Source organism: Geotrypetes seraphini, chromosome 1 (genome assembly GCF_902459505.1).
Source record: "Geotrypetes seraphini chromosome 1, aGeoSer1.1, whole genome shotgun sequence".
In the NCBI taxonomy this organism is placed as follows: Eukaryota; Metazoa; Chordata; class Amphibia; order Gymnophiona; family Dermophiidae; genus Geotrypetes; species Geotrypetes seraphini.
The window spans coordinates 349597702-349612357 of record NC_047084.1 but is presented as its reverse complement, the minus strand read 5'-3'; positions in this window follow the sequence as shown (position 1 = coordinate 349612357).

Genomic DNA, 14656 nt, shown 5'->3' with positions numbered 1-14656 from the left:
TAGGGGCTAGCCTGAAAACCCGATTGGCCTGGTGGTCCTCCAGAACAGGGTTAGGGACCACTGTCTTAGAGTATCCTAAAGTTCAACCCTTCTTACAGTATCAGCTAACTAATCTCCAGAAAGGACTGATTTTCATCACCACTTAACTTACCCCCTCTTTTACGAAACTGCGATAGCAGTTTCTAGCGCAAGGAGCCGTGCTGAATGGCCCGCACTGCTCCCGATGCACCATTCAGCGCAGCTCTCCATGCTAGAAACTGCTATCACAGTTTCGTAAAAGGCCTAACTTGTACCGTAAATTAATTCAGCCCAATTTGATTTCATGTCCATTACTAGTATGCAATGATTTTAGCTAGCATTTCATGATCCATGCTGTCAAATTATTTTAAGACAAACACACAGTGGGCCAATTAATTATTATGATTTTTTGCTCTGTATGGTCTGTAAAGTCAACAAGCCCCACTTTATTCTTGAATTTAAAGACAAAATGTGGTTTTAGAGCCTTTGGGCTCCTTTTACTAAACTGCAGAAGAGCCTCTTACCATGGGCCGGTAAAGTAAATGCTCCGACACGTATTCAAATCCTATGAGCGTTGGAGTGTTTGCCTCGCCGGCCCGCGGTAAAAAGCTCTCTGATCCTGAATTTAAAGTCAAAATGTGGTTTTAGAGACAAAGGCCCTCATATACAAAGCTATGATAGAGATTTCTACTGTAGCCTGGAGCGCTAATTGCTCTGACACTGCTCCAACGCTCATAGGAATTTTATGAGCATCGGAGCAGCATTGGAGCATTTAGAAACCTCTACCATGGCTTAGTAAAAGGTCGGGGGGGGGGAGAATTCTAAAATGTGAATGAACCAATGTTTCACTGTTTAAGGGGAAGGGCATGACACAGCTATTCTTTATATCTGGTCAGAACTAGAAATAAAAACAGAAGATATTCAGTTATTTACTAAACTTAGGGGTCCTTTTACAAAGCCGCACTAGTGGTTTTATCGCACGTACCGGATTAGTGCACGCGAGCCGGAAATCTACTGCCTGCTCAAACGGAGGCGGTAGCGGTTATCGTGTGCCGCAATCTAGCATGTGCTATTCCGCGTGTTAAGGCCCTAGCGCGGTTTTGTAAAAGGAGCCCTTAGGGGCCCTTTTATTAAACAGCACTAGAAAGTGGCCTGTGCTATCCCCAGCACTGGTCTTTCCTGCGCACTAAGGCCACTTTTAGCACTGTCAGTAAATAACCAGATGTCCTATTTTTGCAATAATGACCACATGCTAATTTTCCCATTAGTATGTGGTCATTACTGAGTGAACAGGTGGTTATTTATTTATTTATTTATTCATTTTTAAAGCCCTTCCTCCCAAGAGCCCAGAACGGATTACAATAAAATAAAAATAAAAGTAAAAAAAATTAGGTCCTTGGAAATTCCCTAACTGTCCCGAAGGCTCACAATCTAGCTAAAGAACCTGAGAAAACAAATTATTAAATAATAAAGATATAGGCAGGGCAGGATTAATTCGTCGAGGGCCTCTAAGCACACAAGTCCACTGGGCCCCCTGCCCTGCCCCCACCCCACCATGCACCCAGGCGGAAACAGGAAGCTGCGTTAGAGGGAAGCTTTGGGCAAGCAGCACCGCTTGCACAATTACAGTTCCCGTTGCCTTTCATACCCGCGTTGCTTGCTTGTCTTACTTTCCGTCGATGGGGGGGGGGGTCTGCATTGCCGATCAGGATGGAGCCCGTGTTGCCGATCGATACTGGAGGGGCCCATCGCTGTTTGGAAAAAAACAATGTTGATGCCCTCCTTCATCGGGCCCCCCTGACTATTTCGGGCCCTAGGCACGTGCCTACTTAGCCTATTGGTGAATCCTGCCCTGGATATAAGGCTCCTTTTACTAAGCTGCGCTAGACGCTAATGCCACCATAGAGCTGGCATTAGTTTTTTCATTTAGCGTGGGGATTTGCACGCGCTAATCTTCTGCGTGTGCTAAAAACGCTAGTAAAAGGAGCCCATATTGTTAATACAGGCTTTTTTTTTCTTGAACCAAATGCATGGAATTTGTTCATAGTACTATGTTTATGTTATGTTTAATATCATTCGTTAAACCGCCTACACCATATTACAGACCTCAGCGGTTTACATTCCAAGTTACATTAAATATCTAAGAAAAATCGATTCCCAAAGAGAGATGAAGAAAAAAAAAAAAGTGTACTGTAGATAAACACAAAAAAACTACATGAAGGTAGAACTAAGAAGCAGCAAAGAAAGAAGAAAAATTTGGCCATCCCACAAAAGAAAGGTCTAATCAAGTAAATCAAATCCCATTCAGTCTCATCCAAATTGGTTGCCCAATGCTTGTAAACTTCCACCGGCAGCTCTCATATGGACTTATATGCCCACACACTAACCGATTGGCGTAGTCCGCCAACTCTCCCACCCCCAAACATGTCCTGGCATTAAAATAAATTTTGGCCCCCTTTTATGAAACCGCGTTAGGCTTTTTTATCGCCGTTTATGGCGGTATTAGCTCTGACCCTCATAGGAATTCTACATTGGAGACTACTTTGTTTTAACTTGATTTTTTTTCACCAAACTTTTCAAACCACCCTCATAATACAATTCATAACTTCCTGAACGCATTATATCAATCAGAAAATGGATGTCAGTAGGCAAGCAGGGAGCGTTCTGCATAAAATGAAAAGGTCACACACTCTAGAAGGTTTTATTACTGGCAATGCTTCTTGTCTGAAAGAACTTGATAAAAGTCAATTTTTTGGATCAAACTTTGGAAATGATATGGAATGAACCGTTCCTATTTGATGTTCAGACTTTTAAAAATAATTTTTCAGTGGTCATTTTAGAATATCTGACCATATCCATGCATGTCTTTGTCTCAACTTGCTTCTACCTCCCTCTCCCCCGTTTATGTTCAATTTTTTTTATTTTTAATATTGTAAACCGACCAGATGCACAAAGATGGTCGGTATATCAAATTACAAATCAACTTGGAAATAAATTACATAATAAACTAGGAAACATCTTTTTGATAGATTCATGCATCTGACTCTGGGTGAAGGGTCACACCTTTCTCTTTCCTCTGCAGTCATTCAGGACATGTTGTGCAGGTCAGCTGTTTTAATAGCTACGGCACAGTTGTTTGTAATGGGAAACTTTTAGAAGGTTTTTTGAATAGGAATTGAAGAACAATGACTGAGTTTTATGATTTACCCACTCCTTTACAAAACTGAGCTGGCATTTTTAGTGCCGGCCGCTGCGGTGACAGTTCCGACGTTCATAGAATTCCTCTGAGCGTCCAAGCTGCTACCGGCGCAGCCAATGCTATAAATGCTAGAGCGGCTTTACAAAGGAGGAGGGTTAGTGATGCATTACTGACCAAAGTACATAGCAGGGTAGGAAACCTCCATTTTTAAATTAATTAAAGCTGGAGTTTTTTTTTATTGCAGAATTAGTTTTAACACCAGTCACACAGTTAAAATTAATATTCATATTCTCCACTAAATCGTATAGCGTGGCCATCCCTTCGGGCATGGCAGGGACTGGTACACGACCACAATATAGCCCCGGCGTGCTTCCCCAAGAGGGAGGAAGTCCTTGTAGTGGAGAGCTTACCTCATGGATAATGGTCAGAATAGCACCATACAGGTAAGTACCCAAAAGAATGAAATCAAATTTATTTATCATCCAGTCTTGGCAAAAAATAAAATAAAAAATGCGGGAAAAGAAAAAAAATCCAAAAGTTAACAGCAACAATAATTGTAACAAAACAATGCTGCACTCACCAGCCTGGTCTGGTTAACTCCCAAGTGTTCAGCTTATTTCCCAGGTAAGTCCTACTAAATAGTGGCAACAACAGAACAAAGCACAATTTAGTCTCAAGCAGTCTTTAGTCCAAACACAAAAACTATAACTTCGCAATGCTGCAGATCTTCTCTCCTTTCCAGGAATTAAGGAGCAGAAGTTTGATGGATTTGCCAAATCAACCCCTTGTCCAAGCAAAGAGCAAAAATAGACCCTCAAACCTACCACGTAGATGTCGGGCAAATCCTGCCCCCAACCTTCAGTGTATTTACAGCTCCAAGAATGACATCACTAGCTCTGCCTAACTCAGCCAAGCCTCTGCTTGCAGCGACAGCCATCTTGGATAAAAAAAAAACAACCTTTCAAACAACAAAACAATTTGCTAGCAGTATTCCTTCACAGCAAACACAGTCAATTCACCTTTCCCAATAGTGACAATTTCACAAAATATTTCTGGAGACAATTAGTTCTCCCAGCAGTAAGACAGCAAAACAAATCAATTAAAAAAAAAAAAGAAAGAAAGAAACTTTTGCAAAGCAAGCACATAGTCAAATCAGCTTACGGTAGTTCCATTGCCTCTGGATGAGCAAGTTCTGGCAGAGCATTCCAGTCCATGGCCTATGGTTCCTGGTTCCTCTGGAATTCCTCCTCTGCCTCTGGGCTTTGCATTTCCACATCTGCTGATGCTTGAGATAGTGGAGGCTCCTCCAACATGGGCTGCTTCTTCCTCTGGGACAACCAGCTCTCTAAGTGCTGCAGAGCTGTGGTGCCACGCCCAGCCCTGCGCAGGGGAAGGGCTTTCTGCAACTCATGCTGCCTTTCAACCTGTTTGCTCAGCAATTTCAAGCTGGGAGTTCTTAAAGGGGACAGACCTGATTTCTCTAGGCTATGCTCCAAGTTCTGTCTGGTCTCAGCCTGAACTTCATAGTCCTGTTCCTGTACTGCAGGGAGATAATGGTCAGCTCTAACCAGCTTCACAGGGTGATTTCTGGGGTTCCTGACTGGCACAAGGCTGGTATGGGAGTCAGGCTTGTGACAATATACAGTATGTATTCACTGCTGACTCTTAGGGCCTGTTTCTAAAAATGACACCTAAGGTCTGAGCAAAATTTAGATAAATTTAAGGGGGACCTTAAAAGTTTCCTCTTTAAAGATGCTTATGAATGCTAAATGATCTCTGGGTCCATTCTTGCTGATTTCTGTATTAATCACATTCAACATTGATATGATTTCTCCCACTGCCCTCTTGTTTTTAACCTTAATTGTACTCTTTTCTTTTTACAATTGTATTTCCCCCCTACTATCCTCTTGTTTTCAAGTTTTTCAAGTCTTGTCATTAATAAGTATGTTAATTGTTCGTCTTTTATCAATCTTCCGTTAGGTACCGTTTAAAGAATTGCACTTAGCAGGTTCTAAATTGAACTTAGGCGCCAGTAGGAGCCTCCTATTTATGCCAGGGTTTTCTTACCCTAAATACCGGTGTCTAAGTCCAATTTAGGCGCCTACACAGAAAACACACCCAAGATCCACCCTTACTCATGCCCTCTTTCTGGTAGGCACCTTGGACTAGGCACCACCAATAGGGCGGTCCGCCCCGGGCGCGGTCTTCCTAAGGACGCAGCACCTCTCCTCCTCTCAGCGATATGCGTGCACGCCTCTTGCCTTCTCCCGTACCTTTTTTACTGCCCAGGTGAGAGGCTGCTGCCCACATCGGCATCGGCACTCTCTGACATCACTTCCGGGACCCGTGCCTAGGAAGTGATGTCACAGGGTGAGCTGACACCGACATGGGCATGCTGCTCACGCCAAAGGAGTTAAAAAGGTACGGGGAAAGGGAAGGGGGCGTGCATGCGGTAGGGGGGCGGGGAGGGGTGCCACCACCCCAGGTGCCGCTCACCCTTACTTCGCCACTGCCTCCCACCCAATTCAATTTAATTGTTGCCAATTATGAGTTCATTATTGCTCATTAATGGGGCTAGTTAAACTAATTAAAAATTAAGTTGGGCGCCTAGATCGACTAGCCACGCCGACCTAGGCACCTAACTTCAGGTGCCATTTATAGAACCAGGGCCTTACTGGCAATATCTGTTCAGTTTAGTTCTACTATTAGCAAGGCTAAATAAATGACCAGATTTTCCAAAGGGATATATGTTTAGCTAGAGCGGTAGATGCATGGAACAGTCTCCCAGAAGAGGTGGTGGAGAGAGACTGTGTCTGAATTCAAGAGGGTCTGGGATAGGCACGTGGGATCTCTCAGAGAGAGAAGGAGATAATGGTTACTGCAGATGGGCAGACTTGATGGGCTATTTGGCCTTTATCTACCATCATGTTTCTATGTTTCTTTGGGTTACCAGACATCCGAATTTCCCCGGACATGTCCTCCTTATGAGGACATGTCCGGGAGTCCGGACGGCTTTTCAAAACCCAGCACTTTGTCCAGGTTTTGACAAGCGTCAGACGTCGGGATGGCATCTGTGAATGTGCGGATGCAACGCAATGATGTCACACGCATACACGCAATGTCATCGTGTCGCATCTGTGCATGCACGGATGCCATCTTGACACACAAACAGGTTAAGAGGGGTGGGGCTGGGGGCAGGTCTGGGGGCAGGGTGAGGTGTGACACATGTGGAACCGGGTGGGCCTAGAGGCGTGGCCATGGGTCCAGATTTTCCTTTGAGAACATCTGGTAACCCCATATTTAGCAGGGATGCTAAGGGCTGGATTCTATAAATGGTGGCCAGAAACGAGCATTGAAAAATATCAGCTCTAAGCATGTTTCTATAAAGGGTATGCACCCTCCCAGAAGCATAGCTAGGTTTTGATGTTAGGTGAGCAGATCTTTTGTAAAACAGTTATCAGTGTGAAGCTGAAGGGCTGATCCACATAGGCACTATTTAATTCAAAATCCATTTGGAGAAGCAGCTGCTCCCCTTGCACGCCCACCTAGCTATGCCTCTGTGTCTTTCTTAGAATTGCACTTAGTGCCAGTTCCCGTATCTCATAACTTTGGCCACCAGATTTACGCCTGCTGAAACCTGGTATAAATCCTGGCACCCAAGCTGGATACTGTGGCCCTGCCGGTACCAGGCTTTGGGTTTGGCTACCGGACAGTGCACAAAATAACAGTCTCTAGCGTGCCTTCAAATGTTGAAGGTCCCGCTGGCTACTATAATGAAGGTGACACAATAAAGTCAGAAAAACAAATGTTTACAACGCAGAACAAAACTTTAATTTCACAACATAGCTTTGCTTAGAAATGCTGCTTGAGTTCAAAATTTCAACTCAAACAAAATTGTGAACAGAAAAATAGGTCTTGCAAAAGACAGACCCCCCACCTTTCTTCCAGGTAGGTGTAAAACAGTCCTGCACTGACTTTTCTTTATTCTTCAAAGCACAAAACTAAATGTTGCAAAAACTGCACAGTCTTTATATAAGTCTTTCAATAGAGTTCATCTGTTCCAGCCAAGCACACTGAATTTGCCTGGCTTTTAATAAGCTTCCCACACCAGCCTTAGAAGCGGGTGGGGGAGGGGAGTAGCTGAGTCTACAATATAACAATTTGCCAAACTGGCCCCACGATCCCAACCCGAAAGATCTTCTGTGGACTCACCCCTACTACCCCTCTATCACTCTCAGTGGCAGAGTCTCATACAAGCAGGAAAAATACCAAAACAATCACAATTCAAAGTTCCCAAAACAAGGCGCCGTTTCCTAACAGTGAGCCAAGCAATGCTCACATGGCCAGCACAAGTCCCGTTCTTCCAGATATCAAAAAGATTCAAGAAGAAAAAAAAACAGTAGGGAAAACAACTTAGCTTTCTTCCATGTATATATCAGCAGGTTCCATAGAAGTGTCCATGTCTTCCACTGCTTGAGGGCTAGCTGGCTGGGAAAGTTTCCACCTCTACCATTTCAACCTCATTATCCTGCTTGCATTCAGGAGCCCTGGCTCCTGTGTCTCCTTCCTCTTGTAGCTCAGGACTGACTGACCTAGGCTTCCTGGGCTCTGTTTCCTTAGTTCTGAGCAGGTCACGCCCTAACCTGTGTGGGGGAAGGGCAAACTGTTGTTTCTGCTGAGCTTTTTCCTGAGCTTTAATTAGCCTCAGCAGCTGAGCACTCCCAGAGCTGGGAGCTTGTCTTCTGGGCTTTTCCTTTCTGAAGGTTACCTCAGGTTCCTCAAGGCTGTTCTCACAGTGTTCCCCCTCCTCCCCGAGTTCCTGCTCCCTGGCAGACATTCTAGGCTCAGAGTCTGAGTGCTTGTGGGTAGCAGAGCTGTTGCATTGGTCTGCTCTTTTCATCTTTATGCTTGAGCTCTGCACCCTTCTATCTGGAGCAAGCCTAGCTCTAGGGCTGGGGTTGTGACAATATGCTGACTCATTATTCTGTAACAACGCCCCCGACATGCCCATGCTCCTCCCATGGCCAAGCCCCCTTTTGAGTTGCACAGTATAGGATTGCGGCACCAAGTATTACAGACCAGCATGCAGCCGGATATGCAGGCAAACACTAATTGGTGCCAGTTAATGTCAGTTGGGTGTTAGAAGCCAATTATCAACTTTAATGACTTATCAGTCAATTAAGTTGTGCATTCATCTCTGGATCACATCCAAATTTAAAAACTAAACTAAATTAAAACTTAATTTTATAGACTGGGTCTTCAACTAAAAGGTGCTCGACTCAGTTTACAATAATGTAAGTATAGTACGTAAATACAGAAGAAGAATGTAATCTACAAAGCCGCACTAGTGGCTGCTGCGCAGCAACAGCCCCGAAGCCCTTTAAATGTCTATGGGTTTCGGGGCCATTACCGCATGGCAGCCGCTCGTGCGGCTTTGTAGAAGAGGGGGTTAGTTTCCAAAGTGTTTAGTAAACAAGTAAATTTTCAGAGCTTTCCGAAATAAAACGAAGGGGCCTAGATTTCTAAGTGAAAGCAGTAACTCATTCCAGAACTCAGTTAGTTTGAAAATGAAAGAGTGGCTGAATCTCTTTTTTTTCTTTTGTAAATATTTAATTAATTTTTCAAAAAGACTTATCAATGTAATATATATATATAATAATCAGAGAATAAAACACAAAATGCAGTTTCAGCTTATAAATATATACATACAATATCTTTATCCCACCCACCCTTCCACTAAATAACCAATAAATCAATAGTGAACACATATTTAAACTTTCAAGAACTAACTTATATAATACTAATGTATTCCCTTCCTCCCCCCACCCACCCTGGATGTGAATAAAAGTATACCAAATTAAAGAAACAAGCCAATTATACTGCATTCATAAAAGATGTCAATGGTTCCCAAACCAATTTAAAAATATGACCATGTCCTACTAAATCCACATACATTTTCTCGTTCTTATATGTGGAACATAAATTTGCCCACCAAAAAGAGAAATTAAGGCTGAATCTCTTGAAAGTTCTATTTTTACCCCAAGGGAAGAAAATATAAGTTTTAATTTATTTGAACTCCTAGCGAGATGAGATCTGTGTACAAATCTGGTCACCATATATGGAATCTGGGGATAAATGCATTAACCCTCTATTCAGCTAAGCAGTCATCATATAACATCCTTAGAAAGCTGACCCCCTTAAATTCCTCCTCAGGTATCTAAGGCATGAGGATCAAGCCAGATGTTATGTCAGAATATATGTTTTTGTATGTTCTCACTTTCTTTACATTACAATAGAACATTTTATCATTGGAGCTTTGGACTGAATTAAATTATCTTTGATATCAAATACAGATCAAAGTATGGCTTTTCCAGTAGGTATGTGGGGATTTAAGCCTGTAATATCACAGAGAAAGATATATAACATTGGGAAGGAGTTAGAAGGAAGATATTTTTAGTGTATAAGTGTGGAGGTGAGAATTTTATTATGTACATATTACATTTGCATTTATTCTTTATACATAGCTGCTTTTGGGCTTCTTTGACTAAGCTGAGGTAAGCAAGTGCAATGTGGTAATTTTGCAATGTGAGCATGAAAACCATGCACTAAAAATTATTTTTATTTTTCTACAGAGGGAGTGTTTCTGGAGGCATGGAGTGGGCATTTTTGTGCTAATCCAGTATCTTTCAAACTGTGTGCTACGGCACTGTGGTGTGTCCCGAAGAGATTCCAAAATTTTGCTTTATTTTGAAAAATTCCCTTCATAAGTATACACTAGAATAAATGACATATATGTTGCATACGCAAGTCTGTCAATGTTATGAGCGTCTATGTATGTAAGGATAGAACTGCCCAGAGAAGCATCATTCTTTGACATGATTGGACCTTGAAAACTAACGGCAAGTAATTTTATTTTTGTTTTTTATGCAAATAGTTATCCTAATTTGAGCAACAAAGCAATCAAGTTTAAGTTTCAAGTTTCAAGTTTCAAGTTTATTAGGTTTTTATATACCGCCTATCAAGGCTTTGTTACCATTTGGATCCTCTTATCTTTGCAAACCTGGATTTTTTGGCTCTGATAGAAATTAAATTGAAAAAAAAGAGAATGACTGCAGATGGTGGATGATGAAATGTGTGTTTGCTCGTCAACTATTGAGCCGCATTTTGAGTTAATTTGCATTCAAAAACAAGCCCATCCATTGCATTGATTAGCAATTCTATTCTATCTACTTTAGTTTTACCCATACATAGCTTAAAGAACTTTACATAAATAACTCTCAAATTTCATTTTTTTGTTGATTTTGTAATTTTATAATTTCTTTTTTGTTTTTAAATTAAACTTTATTGATTTTAAAATATTAACAGTGCAATAAACAAGTATGTGAACATATAGCAAAACATAGGGGGGTGGGGGGATTGGAAGATAAGATGTAGCGAAATTGAAATTCTGAAGGAATATGATAGTTTTAATGATTGTATAGAAAGATGGGAGGGGGGAGGGTTTTTAATTAATTTACATATTAAGAATATAATGTATGATGTTCAAGTGTTATATGATAGTATTTCATGTTGCTCTTTTTGTGCACTTGATGTAAGTTTGAAAAAGAATAAAGAAATTAAAAAACAAAAACAAGATAAGCACTTTTGTCTTACTAACATATCAAAGCAATAATTTTAACCTACCCACCCACTGATTGATCAATAGGCATGAATACATATATTAATTCAGTAAACTTTCTTTCTTTAAAATAATAATGCAATCCAACCCACCCTTTCCCCTTTCCCTGGATGTGCGTGTGAAAATAAACAAAAAGTTAAGACATAGGACCTACTAAACTGAAGGATATTTCTAAACTATACTGAATCAATAAAAGATGTCAAATTATAATGTGCAATAGTCCTCCAAAATCTTGTGAAACACACTGAAATCTTTAAGACTTAGCTAATACACAAGCCCATATGCAACTCAAAGCAGGTTGTAAAGAGAGGTAATTGGGGTCTCAAGCGCTTACAGCAATAAGCCCGTCAATCACTTTGTAGTTATCAAGGCCGATAACTACAAAGTGAGCTATCATCGATCCCTTACACTCTCTTCTCCAATGATTTTCATAATTAAAAAAATTTTAATAGTTTAGTGATTTTAACTTATTATGCAATTACTCTCCCGTTGTAATTATAATCGTGAAGTACTTAGCTTCAATGTACAATCTTAACGACGGAAGATCTCCGTTTCGCTCCTATCAATTTTGAAAGAGCTTCATCAGGAAAAGCTCCAAATGCCAACACTGTTCGCTCCAACAGCGCTACAAAGCCAAACTGGCAAGTTTAATGAAGAGTCTGCAAATTTCAGAGACACGGCATAACTAAAGTGCCACAAAAAAACATTTAGTGTGCCGGAGCTATAAAATGTTTGAGACACTGTACCAATCAGTTCACGCAGCTACATTACTGTGTGCTACCTGGTTAATGCAGGATTACTGCATGAGCCCTTAACCCGTACAAAATAGGTGTTGGCAACATTTGAATTTAGGCATTATCACTCATTTGGTTTATTTCTGTTATTTTAGGGCTCCTTTTACAAAGGTGCGCTAGGGCCTTAACGTGCGCAATAGCGCACGGTAATTTTTGTGCGTTCGCTAAAAACCCTAGCGCACCTTTGTAAAAGGAGCCCTAAATGCGGGTATTACTTTTATTGTGTGACAGCATCATTTTAATTCTCCCTATGGTCTTGGTTTCATTTTGGCGGCATTGTTACGCACCAGTCGGTGTTTTCTAGACGCAGCAGCGGTAAGATCGCTTTTTCTTATACAGCAGGGATATTACAAAAAGTTTTTGAAGATTTGGGAGCCAATGACAAAATTTTGCAAAGAATGATTGTTGATTCTGCTCTTTGGTCATACAAGTCCAGGGTGGGTTGGAACATATTTTAAATTTCTTAAATTGAGTGTACTTTTTGAATATAATTATGGGGGGGAGGGGTGATATACCTATTTGTCATAGTTTACAATTTTAATTGTATTTAAGTGCTTTTATAGTGTAATATGATTGTATTATATGTTGCACTTACTTATGGCTTCAAAATGAATAAAGATATATTTTTTTTAAAAGATCACTTTTTCTTTCTAAAATTTAACTGTGTTTGTACTACTGGCTAATATTTATAGATTGCCTACCCGGTTTCATTTCCAGACACTGTTTCACTTCTTGGCTTGGGATTTCATATTAGCATTGCTAGTTTATAAGTGATTTCATCTATGGGTTCATAGAATGTGTTCCTTAACACTTACACATAAGCACTGTCCATTATAAACAATATAAACATAACATAACATTCTGTACCACAATACCATTAAGTTCCTTGCGGTTTACAAAACGGAATTTTTAAAAAGTGTTTTCAATTGTCTCCTAAAATGCAGATATGAGCAAGAGGTCGCTATTAGAGAATTCAGATCTTTATTCCATTTTGCAGCTTGAAACAACAGAAGATGTTGATGATATTATGTTATATTGACAACCTTTGACTGAAGGAAAGGTAAATACAGTTAGGGTGCCTTGAGAGCGCTTTGAATTAACAAATGTGAGTGAATCCACAAGATAATTAGGTGCAAGGCTGAACAATATCTTATACCAAATGCAACCAAATTTAAATTTCACATGAGCCTCGACTGGCAACCAATGCAATTCATGAAAAAAGGGATGACTTTTTCAGATTAAAGATCAGTTGAACGGCAGCATTCTGAACGAAATGCAATCTACATAGATGTTTTTGGTAACCAGCAAAGCAAACAATATTACAGTAATCCAACTGGCTCAGGGAACTAAGGACTCAACCAATAACCTAAAAGACGAGACATCAAAATATGCTTTAATAGCGCATTATTTCAACAATGTGTGGAGACCCTTCTGTACCAAATCATCCACCTGATCTTTCATGGTTAAATTGTGATCTAGAATTACTTCCAATATTTTAATAGCAGAGTGAATAGGATAAGTTATTGCATTCAAAGTCAAAGAAGTTTCAGTGCAATTCTGACATGGAGTTGCAAAATAGAATCTAGTTTTCTCTGAGTTAAGTTTTAATTTATAAATTATAGAACTATAACAAGCACTTTGCTTTTTAATCAAGAGATCTTTTTATTGTCGCAGTATTTAACATTTTTAATTTCCTTTATTATGTGACATCATTGTTTTAATGTTACTTCCCCCCTCTTTTACTAAGGTGCGCTAATCAAATTAGCACGCGCTAAACGCTAATGTGTCCATAGACTAACATGCACGCATTAGCATTTAGCGTGTGCTAAATCGATCAGCGCGCATTAATAGGTTACCGCACCTTAGGCCCTCTTTTACTAAGGTGTGCTAAGCGTTTAATTGTGCGTTTATTGCGTGCTAAATCAACACGTGCGCTAACCACTAATGCGTCCATAGGATAACATGCACATGTTAGCGTATAGCGTGTGTTTATCACGCGCTAATTTTTACCGCACGCTAAAAAGCATAGCGCACCTTACTAAGAGGGGTTAGTAAAGGAGGGCCTTAATGTGCGTCCTCCTCATTGTCTCAGTTTCATTTGGTGGGATTGTGACGCACCAGTTGGTGTTTTTTAAGACACAACTAAGATCACCTTTTTATTATAAAATTTGACTTATGTTTGTACCACTGGTTAAAGATTGCTGACTCAAAGTTTCATTTTCGGACACTGTTTTTGTTCTGGATTTTTATTTTTAGTATTGTCAGTCTATTGTTTTTTTCTATGGGTTCACTGATTGTATTGCGTTTTACTTACACAACTAGCACGATTAAATTATAATGAGCACTGTTTTCCAATAAAGTGATCCTTGATTGTCAGCAGTATTTTAAATCATTACTTTGTTTCACGTAAGTTTTTAAGTCGACTCCACCTTTTATGTGATGTCATTACCCTAGCAAGATTTAATCAGCTATCAGAATCCTTCCCTTGATCTGTTTCTTTCTTTTCTTGACGGGATTGTGCTACTACAATTGGTGTTTTTTTAGGCACAATAGCAGTAAGATTTATCTTATTTTAGGACCAGTCTGTGTCATTGGCAGTTCACTTAATAATAGTCTTATTTTTGGTACATGCTACAGGTTGTTCACCCTCTCTAAGGTAGGGAGAACGAGAGGGCACTCTCTAAAGTTAAAAGGGGTTAGATTTCGTACAAACGTAAGGAAGTTCTTCTTCACCCAGAGAGTGGTGGAAATCTGGAATGCTCTTCCAGAGGCTGTTATAGGGGAAAACACCCTCCAGGGATTCAAGACAAAGGGCTCCTTTTACAAAAGTGCGCTAGCCACTACAGCCTCCTTTTAAGCAGGTGGTAATTTTTCGGCTAGCGCTCGCTATAGCACGTGCTAATCCGGTGCGTGCACTAAAAACGCTAGCGCACCTTTGTAAAAGGAGCCCAAAGTTAGACAAGTTCC